The 12,495-nt window shown below is 42.0% G+C and overlaps 1 protein-coding gene and 1 long non-coding RNA gene across 4 annotated transcripts in view; one reads left to right on the plus strand and one right to left on the minus strand.

Moving 5' to 3' along the window:
* The window catches only part of DHODH (dihydroorotate dehydrogenase (quinone)), a 49,048-nt gene that overhangs the window by 31,307 nt on the left and 5,246 nt on the right, over positions 1-12,495 (minus strand). Inside the window, exon 2 of one of the 3 annotated variants that reach the window (XM_077288554.1) lies at positions 8,342-8,506. The exons of the other annotated variants lie outside the window; for them this stretch is intronic. The gene's annotated coding sequence lies outside the window, so the exon portion shown is untranslated. The remainder of the gene's footprint in view (positions 1-8,341; positions 8,507-12,495) is intronic. 3 annotated transcript variants of the gene reach the window in all.
* LOC143807234 (uncharacterized) lies at positions 9,185-11,150 on the plus strand. Its single transcript, XR_013221682.1, has 3 exons — positions 9,185-9,343; positions 9,608-9,745; positions 10,956-11,150. It is a non-coding gene; the product is annotated as an uncharacterized LOC143807234 (long non-coding RNA).

Below are 12,495 nucleotides of genomic sequence, written 5' to 3' on the forward strand. Positions count from 1 at the left end.
TTGTTCTCCTGATAGAATCTCCTCTGAAGAGTGGCATCATGGGCTCCTCAAAACAACTGTCAAATGATCTGAAAACAAAGATTATTCAACATAGTTGTTCAGGGGAAGGATACAAAAAGCTGTCTAAGAGATTTAACCTGTCAATTTCCACTGTGAGGAACATAGTAAGGAAATAGAAGAACACAAGTACAGTTCTTTTTAAGGCCAGAAGTGGCAGGCCAAGAAAAACATCAGAAAGGCAGAGAAGAATGGTGAGATCAGTCAAGGACAATCCTCAGACCACCTCCAGACAGCTGGAGCATCAACTTGCTGCAGATGGTGTCACTGTGCATCGGTCAACTATACAACGCACTTTGCACAAGGAGAAGCTGTATGGGAGAGTGATGAGGAAGAAGCCGTTTCTGCAAGAACGCCACAAACAGAGTCGGCTGAGGTATGCAAAAGCACATTTGGAGAAGCCAATTTCTTTTTGGAAGAAGGTCCTGTGGACTGATGAAACCAAGATTGAGTTGTTTGGTCATACAAAAAGGCGTTATGCATGGCGGCAAAAAAACACAGCATTCCAAGAAAAACACTTGCTACCCACAGTAGAATTTGGTGGAGGTTCCATCATGCTTTGGGGCTGTGTGGCCAATGCCAGCACCGGGAATCTTGTTAAAGTTGAGGGACGCATGGATTCCTCTCAGTATCAGCAGATTCTTGACAATAATGTTCATGGATCAGTGACAAAGTTGAAGTTACGCAGGGGATGGATCTTTCAGCAAGACAATGATCCAAAACACCGCTCCAAATCTACTCAGGCATTCATGCAGAGGAACAATTACACTGTTCTGGAAAGGCCATCCCAGTCCCCAGACCTGAATATCATTGAACATCTGTGGGATCATTTGAAGAGGGCTGTCCATGCTCGGCGACCATCAAACTTAACTGAACTGGAATTGTTTTGTAAAGAGGAATGGTCAAAAATACCTTCATCCAGGATCCAGGAACTCATTAAAAGCTACAGGAAGCGACTAGAGGCCGTTATTTTTGCAAAAGGAGGATCTACTAAATATTAATGTCACTTTTCTGGTGAGGTGCCCATACTTATGCACCTGTCAAATTTTGTTTGAATGCAGATTGCACATTTTCTGTTAGTACAATAAACCTCATTTCAAGACAGAAACATTACTGTGTCCAACAGTTATTAGATATATGAAACTGAAATAGCTGTTGCAAAAAAAACAATTTTTATAAAACATTAAGCTTAAGATTAATAGGGGTGCCCAAACTTTTTCATATAACTGTACTTTGCTGAGGTTATTTTCACACCTCCAATGTCCCTAATGGAGCCTACCAGCTCTCCCCCAATGATTCTGGCCCAAAATATGATTCTACCACCTCCTTTCAAACGTCATAGTCTTGTTGGGACATGGTGGCCATCCACCAACCATCTACTTCTCCATCTATATGGACCATACAAGGTTGCACGGCACTTATCAGTAAACAAGACTGTTTAAAAATTAGTCTTCATGTATGTCTGGGCCCACTGCAACCATTTCTGCTTGTGAGCACTGTTTTGGGGTCTCCAGATAGTAAATTTATGCACAACTACGAGCCTCTGGAGGATCTTACACCTTGAGGTTTGCAGCACTCCAAAGCCACCAGCAGCTTCAAATATCTGTTTGGTATTTTAGCAGTTGCTCCCTTAATCGGATGAATTTGTCTGGCAACAACCTTCCACATTATGCCTTTATCTGCACAAAATCCTAAGTGTACAGTATCAGCCACAAATTTATTTGCAGTACATTGATCATGCTTGCATTTCCATTAAATATCTAATGTTTTTATACCCTGTCCAAGCTATTGCACTATTTCACTTTTTTTTGGCTGCAGAAATATCTTTTTTTTCGTTCCTATTTTGCTTAAAACCTTTGGCTGTTTAATAATGTGAAACATTTGAAAAAACTGACCGTCACATCCAAACATAGACTAAGTGTGAACAGGTGCTGAACCTAGAGTCACCAACTCTTATATAGTCAAGCAAATAAGGCAGCATACTGCAGCGCTGAAACAATAATGTGAAACGTCCCTTCTTAACTAGTTTTCTTTTAATTGAGCCTCACATGGCAAACTAATTATCACAGGTGTTTGAGATTGATTTCAGGGATCCAAAGAGACACAAAAAATTGCATCGTTATGACACTAAATCCAATGTGCATAATAATTTAGAGTGCTGTATAGAAGCATCTGTTGTGCATGTCTTAGTATCTTTGAAAGTTTGCAGATTTAATCAATCCCCAAATATTTACTGGATTGGATTCTGGTAAAGGCTAAGGTTGGATTTACACATCGGTGTTTTGTGATCTGCATTCAGACTGCGATGAACAGACCAGCCACCAGAACTAGAAAGTCACTTCAGTTTAATTTGGGATACACAACATACTCTGACCTTGAAACACAGATGAATGAATTCGACCTAAGACTGCATTCACACATCCATTATCCATGACCATTTTTATGGACGCATAGAGTTTCAATGATCCATACACACTTCTGTTTTAAAAACGGATCCGTGACTCCTGTCCGGGAAACTCAGAGCAGGCCCTCTTCATAGCAGGTCCTCTTCTCATCCATTTTGCAGATCAGACTCAGCCATTAAAGTCTATGGGGATCTGACAAAAATGGGAGACGCTTTTTATCTTCACTTTTTCATCAGTTTTCCATTGATCTCGGGTTCTATGGAACGATCTGAACAGCCTCTCGCTTCAGAAGTGTTAGCTTAAAAAATGTCTTTCTTCCTACAGATGATGAGTTTTTCCCAAAACCCATATATCATGGACTCGTCATTCAATATCAGCGGAACTGTGGCCAGTCTGTCAGTCCTGAATGACAAAGAAGAGCTTTCCATGCAAAACTTGTCAGACAATTTCCAGGTCGGTTAAAAAAGGAATTTCTGGGTTTGGTGTGAATCCGAAGCCAATTTTGTGCTAATATTATCTTTGCACATTAGCGAAAATCTGCAGTGGAAATTTGCCGCTGCTGTACATGTGAAATTCTCAGCATATCAATTGATACTAGAGTTGTCATTGCAGCTTTCACCCTTTGCAATGCGGCAGTTCTACAAATGGATTTTGCTGTAAATTTTACACTGCAGTGGATACAACCTGTCAGAATATACTGTAACTTTGGAGAATGTTCTTGTGTAGTTTTGTCTATAGATTTTGCATTGGATTTGCTACCGTAAGCTGCTCATGTGCCGCATCAGTGTCACATGTTCTGGCGCCTGAGAAAAGCCTGCACAGTTCGTACTGTTCTCAGGCTTACATTAACATCTAATCCTCTGAAGCTATTGTCTCCTGTAAACAAAAATAAAAAATAACAATATCTCTCAACTGTCCGAAGTTAAAAGAATCCATAGTGTCTGACGCCGTCAACCTTCAGTACGACATTTGATCATCAGCATGAGCGGTGACTGGAGGTGAACGTTCACGCTGAAGAGCTTGGGAGATTGACTCGCTGCAATGGGAGCAGGCCTTATGGTGAACTGCGTTGACCTAAGTGAGTCACACGGTGCAGCGCTAAGCTTATTGAGTTCACCGCAGTTCACTGAGACTTTTTCTCATGGTGCTAGCTGTGATCTCACTGAGGTCACCGCATTTAATCAGTTTGGCTGGGAAAGCAGCCTCTGTGATCTGCGGTAACCTCAATGACATCACTGCTGGTCACTGATGCTGCGCAGGAGCTCATTCGTCAGAGGTTTTCAGCTTGGAAGGTCATATCGTGACAACGTCCAGGTTGAAAACCATTTATCGTAGACATGGATTATGGCGTGGGACAGTATGTCTTACAGGTGAGGGATATTGTTACTTTCTTTCTATTTTTGTTTTATTACAGGAGACGAGGGCTTCAATGGAATGGGCGTTAGGTGAGTATAACTGTGCTTGTTAGCTTTAAATAAAAAAAGTTGTGTTTTTTTATTTCAAATAAAAGCCTCATACTCTTGCTGTTATCAGCATCAGCAGTCATAAGTTGATGCCAGCACTAGTCCCATCAGCCAATGCCTGTGACCTGAGGTAAATTTTCAACTTCGAACAGGTGGGGGATATTGTTGTTTCTTTTATTTTCATTTGTTTACAGGGGACAATGGCTTCAGGGGATTAGGTGTTAAGGTGAATATAATGTGATTTTTTATTTTATCTTTATTTTATACTTGATTACAACTCTCATCATTGTCCCCTGCTCTCCCTAATCACAGGCAGAGCAGGGGAAAATGATGTGAGCTGTCTTCAGCTCCCGGCGCCGGTGAACATCGTGAAAAGTACGACTGATTCCCAGGCGCCGGTACGGGTCACAATGATAACATACGTCCGTGTGTCATCAGTGTGCAAGTGTGCGGGACTTTTTGTGGCCCATAGTGCTGCTAAAAAATGGTCATGTCAGCGTGTTTTGCCCATGGACATGTACATGTGCGCAGACCCATTCAACTGAATGGGTCTACATGTGTAAGTATTTCCGGTACATGTGAAAACTGTCACCACAATTACCAGGCATGTATATTATTTACTATTTTTTTGTAGTTTACGCTGGATTTTGTTGCCGATTTGCCGTATATTGGATCCACCTAGACCTATATGAACAGGGTTGTTTCAGATGAATAAGTCAGTTGCAAAATTGTATGGAACACATCTGCAAGGTGTGAATTCACCCTAACTCTGTACCAAGGCTCATTTTACGCCACACGAGCTTGAACACTTAGGGTAAGTTCATACGTTTAACATTTGCTTTGATTTTATTACGGAAAGTTCTACAGCTGTCTCACTTATCTCAAACAACCACATTCAGGTCCACAAAACTGATTTTTCAGTCACAGAAAATTCTGCAACAAGATCTGTAAAGTGTGAATTTAGCCGTAGGGTAGAGACAGACTGCACAGACTGGCACGGCACATCTCCCGACCTGAGCATGGCAGCGTTATGTATTTCTATGCAGCTGTGAAGCTCAGGTCAGGAGAGCAGCCAGTCAGTACAAGGTTTATGATGTGATCCTCGCACTAGTTATACGGCAGTCCGTCTCTGCCCTTAGATGGTGACTTTAGTGTAATTTTTCTATTGCCAGAATGTTGAATAATGTTTTTCATTCTCAATATCCTTTTTATTACTTAGTAATAACTTTCTTTTGATAACAGATATTTCTTCCACGTACGGCAAGCTCGGGAACTCAACCAATCCCAGTCCAGACATCTGCAGATAAAGCTCTGCAACTATTATTGAAGATCAACCCTCCAGGGAGCACATTGGTTGTTATCGTCTCAGTTAATCACGGCGTGTGGCTGGACTTGTACCATGGATTAAAAGTTATATCAAAAGCACAAGTGATCTTACAAAGCGTCCTAGGTATGAATCTAAAAGTGCTTTATCAGGCTAGAAAAAAATTGCATCTATATATATAATTGCCTAAGAGGTACTTCCGTCTTTCTGTCTGCAACTTCCGTCACGGAAATCTTGCGTCGCTGATTGGTCTCGCCAGCTGCCTGTCATGGCTGCCGCAACCAATCAGCGACGGGCACAGTCCAATTAGTCCCTCCCTACTCCCCTGCAGTCAGTGGCCGGCGCCCGCATACTCCCCTCCGGTCACCGCTCACACAGGGTTAATGCCAGCGGTAACGAATTGCTATTAACCCTGTGTGTCCCCAACTTTTACTATTGATGCTGCCTAAGAAGCATCAATAGTAAAAATATGTAATGTTAAAAATAATAAAAAAAACAAAAACCTGCTATTCTCACCCTCCGCCGTCCGACGATGTGCTCGCGCCTGCCGCCATCTTCCGTTCCCAGAGATGCATTGCGAAATTACCCAGAAGACTTAGCAGTCTCGTGAGCCCGCTAAGTCTTCTGGGTCATTGGGAAATGCATCCTGGGAACGGAAGATGGCGGCTGCCGCGTGCGAATCGCCAGAGCTTCGGTTGATCCCGGCGGGTGAGTATATCACTATTTTTTATTTTAATTATTTTTTTTTAACAGGGATATGGTGCCCACACTGCTAAATACTGCGTGGTATACAAATTAGGTCACCTGCGCTAACAAAATGAAAAAGGGTTCAATGAGCAAATGAGACAACGACTTTAGTAAGCCTTAGAAGGCTAGTATGCATGAGTGTGAGTGGACGGCCAAACAAAAAAAAATCCAAAAAACAATAGTGCACTGGCTGGTTTCACAATGCCAGACGATAATAAAACATTACCTCACAGTAACCAGTGATAGCAGTCGGATGTTATAAAGTAACAACAAGTGAATGCCTAAATAGATATAGCAATTGGAGCAGATATATGTGAAGCAAACACTTACTGTTGTTGCACAGTTGCAGTGTCGGTCCTATAACTACTCCGGAATGGTAAAATGTCGGAGGGGAAGGGGCGACCTGCGGCCTGTTTGTCCAGGGCTTTGGGGGTCGGAGCAACGGTGTAAGGTGGCAGAGCTGCGGGGAGTGTCCTCCCCTGCTGTTGCTCAGCCACCACGTGCACCTGGAGCACCGCTGGGCGGCAAGCCTCGGCCGAAGGCGTCGCTAGATGGAAGCGGTGTGTGAAGGGGGCGTGGTCTGGGTGACGTCACCTAGAGTGAAGAGCAAAGAGCGGGGGACGGGTGCTGGACCAAATTGCCTACGCGTTTTGAAGGTCACCGGACCTTCTTCGTCAGGGCTAGAGGTCCTGGCAGTCTCCTGCTCTCTATATATAGACCCAACCCACCGTCACTTGGGAGAAAAAAAAAAAGACAAAAAAATGGTAAAAAGATTTTTAAACCGCACTGCATCCCCAAGCTGGAGGACTAGTTTCAGGCTAAATGCTGATGAATAAATGTGCAGTAAATGAAGTGTGGGCGATATATATACTGCGTGGGCTGTGTGATATACTGCGGGGGCTGTGCTATATACTACATGGCCAGTGTGATATACTGCGTGGGCTGTGTGATATACTGTGGGGGCTGTGCTATATACTACATGGGCAGTGTGATATACTGCGTGGGCTGTGTGATATACTGCGGGGGCTGTGCTATATACTACATGGCCAGTGTGATATACTGCCTTGGCTGTGTGATATACTGCGGGGGCTGTGCTATATACTACATGGGCAGTGTGATATACTGTGTGGGCTGTGTGATATACTGCGGGGGCTGTGCAATATACTACATGGGCAGTGTTATATACCACGTGGACTGTGTGATATACTGCGGGGGCTGTGCTATATACTACATGGGCAGTGTTATATACTACGTGGGCTGTGTGATATACTGCGGGGGCTGTGCTATATACTACATGGGCAGTGTTATATACTACGTGGGCTGTGTGATATACTGCGGGGGCTGTGCTATATACTACATGGGCAGTGTTATATACTGCGTGGGCTGTGCTATATACTACGTGCCCTGTGTTATATATTGCGTGGCTGCTATATACTGCGTGGGCTGTGTTATATAGTACGTGGGCTGTGTAATATATCGTTTGGGCTGTGTTACATACTGTGTGGTCTGTATTAACGCATCGGGTATTCTAGAATATGTATGTATGTATATAGCACAGGCCACGCAGTATTTGTCTACTATATACTACATGGCTCCTATATACTACGTGGCCTGTGCTATATACTACGGTATGTGGCTGCTATATACATACATACATACATATTCTAGAATACTCGATGCGTTAGAATCGGACTACCATCTAGTAATGTTGATAATTTGCAGTACAAGCGTGATTTTTAAATTTCCATCGGCCATAACACTGCAATTTTTGTTTCTGCAGCATTTTGTTAAATTTTATCCACGATGCTGGCACTATAATACGCAATTTCCATCCATCACGATGGATGGAAAATTAGAAGTGTATCCGGCAATACAAAACTGCAAATACATTATATTACTTTGCTTCTAGATTCCTACACATGGATTTTGACCCCGGACATGATTTCTAACCCAACGGCCAGTCAGATATTTTTGGTCTCTCCATCAAACACCTACGGGATACAAAATCTGCAACTCAAAGTCTCTACGTTCACAGTACAATGTGCCTTCTGGAATGCCAATCTTCAGAACTGGAGCTCTGATGGCTGCCTGGTACGGTATCTACTAGTATATGCAATATGCATATATCTCAAAAAGGCTGCAAATTACAGAAAGAAAATTAGAAAAATAAAGCAAAATACAAAATAAAATATTTAGTAGACATATGGATGGCATTGATACACCAGGCGTATCTTCCAGACTAAATTAGTTTTTATGTTTTAGGTAAGATTTCATCTCTGTGCATCTCTTCTGTGTAGGTTGGACCTCAGACGACCGTAATGAAGGTGCAGTGCCTGTGTAATCACCTGTCAGTCTTTGGTTCATCTTTTCTGGTTCTACCAGTTGAGATCGACGTCACCCGTACGGCCGAGTATTTCTCTAGGATCTCGGAGAATCCAGTCATCGTTGTTTTAGTGGCGTGCTTTTACTTCTGTTACATCTTGATCGTCTTGTGGGCCAGACGCATGGACCTAAGGGACCAAATGCAGGTAGCAGATTGTTGGCCTCGGTATAGCAGCCCCCTGTAATTTTTGCAAAAGCATGTCGAAACGCTGCCGATTTCTCACTGTTTGACCAAGAATCTTCCTTTCAGGCAATGAGGAAGGCAGTGGCTCTTATAAATATTGATACAAGCGACATTCAGGCTAAGTTCACACGATGCTTATTTAGTGCAGGTTTCCATCGTAATACAAAATGAGATTTTAACACACCAGTGGTACATGGATGGCATCCTAGTGCCATCTGATTTTTTCCACGTACACATCGACTTGCATTGGCGAGCTTGATCAATATCGGACAAGTCTCATCAATTTTGTTTGGACCAAGCGATCCTTGAACAAAAATCAGACTTGTGAACGTCCCCATAGACTAGTACTAGTTCAGTGTGTATTGTGTTGTGTTGTGATCCAAAATGTTTCTATTTTTTATAACCCCAGAATCGATTGATTATTCCTCGCGATAGTGACCGCTGTGCATTATACCGATATCTCATCACGGTATGCACTGGACACCGGAGGGGGGCAGGGACCAGCGCCAAGGTAAGAGGACTTTATTTTTTCTTTATTAACATTTTATATAACATATAAATTATGTTGTGCCCTGATAGTGACTTATTATTTTTGCTGACAGGTGTGTCTGTCCCTTTGTGGCGCAGAAAACCAGTTTGGTCCCATCTTGCTCTCTGATACCAGACATCAGGTGTTTAGAAGTGGCAATGTAGACGTCTTCATTCTCTTCGTGCCATTTCCTTTGGGGGAATTGAAAAGCATCACACTCAATCATGATGGCAGCGGTGCCCAGAAAAGTTGGTAAGATGACACTTTAATGTGGTCATCTAGCGTGACTTATTTTGGGGGATGAGAGGCGCTACTGACGTGGTGCCCGTCAGACTGGTACTGGTAGGTATCTTGGACACTTCTTGTCCTACTTGATAGGACAGGGCCAAGACCTGCCAGCCGTGCACAGGACCTGGCATGCTGCCGATGGGCACGTCAATAGCACCTCTTGCCTCGAAATGTGGATATGAAAGTCCCTGGATAATCCTGAAAATGACTGTATTCTTCATCTCATAGGTATGTGACTCAGGTTACCGTTCAGGATGTTCAGCTCAAGATGTCTTGGCATTTTCTATGTAACTCATGGCTAGCCAGAAGGGACTCTCTGAGCAAGACCTTCAAAGCTGCTAATGACCAAGAACTACGAAGTTTTAGGTAACCAGCACCAATGCCTTAAATCACAAATATTATTTATTGCTAATTATTTCACCTTTGACAAAAAAGTATACAAGTATTAAAATGGTATTTTGCTTTGTTCTTCCCTCTATATTTTACTAATAATGGTCAGGTTTGGCAACTTCTCAAATGCCATTTTTTATGTCAGTATTACATGAGCCATGACAACTATGGGTTTCTCACATTTTGGGTATTTAGATTTTATAACTTTGGCATAATTATTATTTTTTTTTAGTTCTTTGATTTTAAAGTTTTTAAAAGTTCAATAAAATACAAAAAAAAGTTGTCCAGACGATTATTGTTTTTTAAAAAAAGGTTTCCGAGTCAAACAAAGAAATAATCATCTACAACAAATACCCGCCACTCCCATCCCTGGGCTTAATTGGTCCCCACCAGTCTCTGCTTCTTGGTCCTGTCTCAACACCCAGGAAATAACATCTAGGCCAATCACTGGTCCCAGCAGTGGCCCTCCCCAGCCATTGATTGGCTGAACAGAATTTATGACTTGTCGAGAAGGACCAAGCTGCAGACACCAGATGGGGATTTAGGGAGCATAGAAATGGGAGCAGCAGGGATCAGTGAGAATGCTTCTTTTATTTTGTTATACCACTCAGAGCATTTTTTTAAAAAAAAGGGGAATCCATTTTTTAATTTCCTTTTGGGAAACTCTGAATTCCCCTTTGAATTAGGGGAGCTGCTTTGAAAACGTATTCTCTGATGGCCAAGTGCATGTTTGCATGATACTGACAGCCAATGGGATTCATTGGGAAGCATGGGATGACTATTATCCCATGTGATGATGCCACAGGGCAATTTATGATTTTTTATTTCATGTTCTTACTAAAATTACAGCTGGTCACTAAAGTCAAAACAGTGGGATATCCTGCAGTTAATTTATCTAGCAGATAAAAAGTGTTTGTACAAAAGTTTGTAGACTCTCATTTGGGTGCCATCCTTAGTTGATAAGAAGGGGATGAGGGTTAATGGGTTTTACAGTGAATTCCCACTTATATTTAATAGCATATATTGCCCATGATGTCCCTTTTTCTGCCACTTCAACTTCTCCTTTCATTGATACTTTGGATAATGATTCTTAATATGCAAAACTAATCAGCCACAAGTTTCAGCAAATTCTAAAGGATTTTTGGACCACACAATCACCAGTTATGTTTCTGTTCTTTTTTGCAAGGAATATATTTTTGCAGAAGACCCTTCGGGGCTTGCGTGATGAACACATTTGGATTTCCATCCTCAATCACCCGGCCCGTAGTGTCTTTACACGTGTCCAGCGGGTGTCCTGCTGTATGTGTCTTCTCCTCTGCACCATTGTCATCAACCTCATGTTCTGGGAGCTTCCTCAAACTGCTTATCCAGTGATTATTAGTGTTGGTGAGTAGTTTCTCTTGATCTTTTGCTGTGTTCACGTAATACTATTTTCCCATCATGCTCCCGATTAATATTTCACAGGCAGCTTCATTCTGACATGGAAGGACATCATGATAGCTTTCGAAAGTGCAATTCTCATGTTTCCCGTCAATTTACTCATCATCTATATTTTCCGAAACACTCAAGTTAAAGAAACTAAAGGCACAAAGAGAAAAATTAAGAAGGGAAAACAAGTTCCCGATGCTAAAAAGAGTCCACCCATCCAGCCAAGCTTCAACATGGTTCTGAAGGTGAGCACAAAGCTGTGAGTTGACTTTCTGGTGGCGGGAAGTAATTGTCAGTGATTGTTTTCACTTTTATAAAAAAAAATTCAATTTTTTTTCCCCTCATTAGGACTTATCAGAAACAGTACGGACTCTGAGCCAAACTTCTCGGAATACATTAGAAGTGGACCTGGATCAAGAATTGAATGAAAATTTTACCGTCCTCCTGCAGATCATCTCACACCTTTTGCAAAAGCAGCTAACACCTGGACGTGAGTACAACATTTCTCTTTACAACCTCTTCAGCAATGTATACCTGTTAAGAAAATGACAGAAAAAGAGGCAAAATGTGTCCAGATATGACTGTAGGTTTCACCACCTTTCCATAGCTGAAGAGGACATGTTGCAAAAATTTCAATCCGCAAAAAGTCCCTATATCTTTGCAAGATGTTGCCTTCTGGCCACCGTCACAGTTCCTGCAAGGAATGACACTTAACATTCGTAAGGCCCCCTACACATTAGAGAAAAGTCATCCAAACCTACATGCATGAAATCATAAAATATTTTTAATATGTTTCCAATATGGTGAATACTAAAACAGGAAAAAAATCAAAATGGCAGGATTACTGTTTTTTGGTCTCTTTGCCTAAAAAAGAAAATGGAACAAAAAGATATCAGAATGTCGTATGGACCTCAAAATGATATTCATAAAACTGCAGCTCATACCACAAAAAAAGCCGCGGTAAAACTTTTTCAACTGAAAAATAAAGCGAGGAGGAAAATTCTGCAACTACCGTAATCTGCCTTGTGGAAATTTGCTCTAAAGGTTCACATTATTTGCCCAATTTAATGATCTCTACAATTGCTTCCTAGCGTTGTCTCCTTCAGCACCTCTGGCTCAGCTTTCCATTGATGAGTTACATTCCTTGTTCTGTGCACATTACGTGTCCCGAAAACTTAAGAAAGTGTCCCAAGATCTTCAGCAGCTTGTAGGCCAGCAGGTCCCGGACAAGCAACAGCATGAAGAGTTCCTCACACAGTTACAAGCTCTCCTGCATATATTAGACAAATCAGTCCCCC

The sequence above is a fragment of the Ranitomeya variabilis genome, chromosome 2 (assembly GCF_051348905.1).
Source record: "Ranitomeya variabilis isolate aRanVar5 chromosome 2, aRanVar5.hap1, whole genome shotgun sequence".
Classification (NCBI taxonomy): Eukaryota; Metazoa; Chordata; class Amphibia; order Anura; family Dendrobatidae; genus Ranitomeya; species Ranitomeya variabilis.